The following is a 2,674-nucleotide window of genomic DNA, read 5'->3' as shown; positions in this document are numbered from 1 at the left end:
GAGGGCGCGGGGGAGGCGGGCCGGCCTGGAGAGGGCCATCGCTAGGGCTGCGGCGAGGTGGCTACGCTGGCCTGGGCGCCCTCTGCTGGCCACAGTGGGGTCCCCATTCCGGGTTTCTGGAGTCCCGCAGGAAACCAAGGTCCCGCCTGGAGAATTCTACCCTAGGTCTGGCAAAGCCAGTTCTGGGGTCACCCATCGCATTCTTGGGCTCCCTCTCCAGTAGCTCTCCAGCTCTTGCTTCACCGGCCTCCGGGGATCGGGACGTGGCCCCTCCAAGAGCCTGAACATATCTGTGAGCGCACCTATGCCTGCGCACGCGGGTGTCAGCGCGGCTCGAACTCCCACAGCTCAAATCTGCATAAGACAAAACGCTTTTACCTCCATTACTTCATGCCGAACAAGACACGAGTACAGCCCCATTTCACAGATGAGGAAATGGAGGCTTCCAACCTGGGTCACATGGTTAGTGAATGCAAAACCTGAACCCAGGCCACCGCCACAAGGCCATATTGATGTCCCTACTGTGTGCTAATCACGCCGTGGTCCCTATTCTCAGATGAAGGGTCACCAGGGAAACTAAGCGAGCAAGCTTCCGCAAGGGTCGCGGGAAGACATTTCAGGAAGTGCCCTGGGTTCTCCAAAGTGGGGGGCTGCTGGCGACGTGCTGCGGTAGCCCATGAAGGATCTTCGAGGAGGTCTATGCCTCCAGCGTGCGGGCTGGGACTCGGACGCACCCGGACACAGCTCGCCCCATCGGCTGGGCAGAGCCCTTACCCCCACCCCCCCGCAAGCCCTGGGGGGAGGGGGGACGGAGAGGTGGTGTCTAGGGGCCACCCAGGTGTCTGCCGGTTGGGCGCCCAGAGCGAGAGCACCTGGTCCGGGGCCGCCTACTCCTCAGACCCGTAGGCGCTTCCGTGGAGGGAGGGCTGCCGCCTCTACCTACACTTCCGGCAACTGTCTAACCCTTAACTATATTGTCTCCTCCGCTCCCACCACCCCTGACGGGTTTTCATGTTAAGGGGGTTTCAGGTAATTCGCCCCCAGCTCCCGGGAACAACATCATCATCCCCTTACACTACCCCCCTACCCCCACCCCAGATCGGACTCCAACAAGGAAGTCCTTCCTGGTGTCTGACCACCATTTTTCCTGCTGCAGCTTCAGCTAAACCTAACAAGGTCTGTTCTGTTCTCACGGGAGAAAGTGGTGGCTTTACCTTTCCTTCTTTACCTAAGTCATCTCAACCCCCAGCCCCTTTCCATGGATGCTGACATCCCATTTCCCCATCCTGACAAGACCTGCCTTTAGGGGTCCCCATCTTTCATTTCTCCCGCTTTGTAGTAAAGGTAATTCAAGATGGTCCAATTTCCCTAGTTGCTACCGGACCTCTCCAGCTGTACCGATACCCAAATCCCACGCGCCTGGGCCCACGCATGGCCTCAGTTTCCCCGGTGGAGAGTTGCACCCCCCTGTGGCGCCCTCCTTTTGGGGGGTGGGGGTCCCGCTCCACCGTGTCTAGGTCATCCCGTCCTTCCCCCAGCTTCAGAACAGGACACTGCCACATGCTTTCTTTCATCTCAAAAACATTTCTTGAGCGCCTACTATGTGTCAGCTCCCAGTTCCCCTCCTCCACTCCCAGCCAGAGGGCTGTTCCCTAGGTTTAGAGGAAGGAGCGGGCGATCGCGGAGTGCCGATCTCCAGTCCGGAGCTCTGGGTCCGAGAGCTGAAGGTCGTCCGCGACTGGGTGAAGCCACCGGGTAGGGCGGGTCTGGGTACGCGGGGCCGCAGAGAGGACACTGCGCCAGGCGCCCAGCCTCCCTGCGCTGGAGCCTGACGCAGGACTTCCATTCCTAGCGCAAGGAAGACCCCTTGTGGCTGCTGTGGGAACAGCCGGCCAGGGAAGGGATCAGAGCGGGGGAGGACAGTCCCCAGCCCCGACTCCCTTCTAGGTCCAGCCGGGGGGTAGGGACTTTCCCCCAGGGGGGCTTTGCTGGCTAGCCGTGCCCAGAAATCCTTCACCCCATTCCCATACCCTCAAAACCCAACAAGAACTTCGGGAATAGAGTCTTCTCGCCAAACCACAAGGAAAAATAAAACCAACAGCAAGTGTGACTATGGTTAGACTTCTGGAAGGACTTCTTTAGAAACGGATGGGAAGCAGGAGGACGGGTGGCAATGAAGGGGTAAGAGAAGACAGGCCTTCCGACCCTCCCCTTCCCGGCGGTGGGGAGAGAGGATTCTCTCGGGCTGGGGCGCGCGTGGGATTATGAGACCCGGCCCTGGGGCTCCCTCCCGCTCAAGGGGCAGGACAGCAGCTCTCACCAGCAGCCGGAGCTCTGGTACAGTCGGCGCCTGGAGCCGTCCCTCTGCCTGCACCGTAGGTGGGAGCGGGGTGGGGGTGTACAGGCCCTTGGGAACAGGGAGGGGACCCCACGTTCCTCAGGATAGACTGTCATGGTCCCAAGGCGAGACCGTCGGGGCAGGAAAGATGCACCCCACACACTCCAGTCTGAACGTCTTTGGGGGAACGGAAGAGCACTAACAATGCTGCGCCCCTCCCCCACCCTTTCACACAGCTAGCGACGGATCCAAGGCCGAGGCAACGCTAATTTGCATATATTTGCATACCCAGCTGCGCACAGCTGCATCCGGCTTTGGGCCATAAATTCGTGGCGG

The sequence above is a fragment of the Myotis brandtii genome, unplaced genomic scaffold (assembly GCF_000412655.1).
Source record: "Myotis brandtii unplaced genomic scaffold, ASM41265v1 scaffold29, whole genome shotgun sequence".
Classification (NCBI taxonomy): domain Eukaryota; kingdom Metazoa; phylum Chordata; class Mammalia; order Chiroptera; family Vespertilionidae; genus Myotis; species Myotis brandtii.
The sequence above is the reverse complement of the archived record's forward strand: the minus strand, read 5'-3'. Positions refer to the sequence as shown.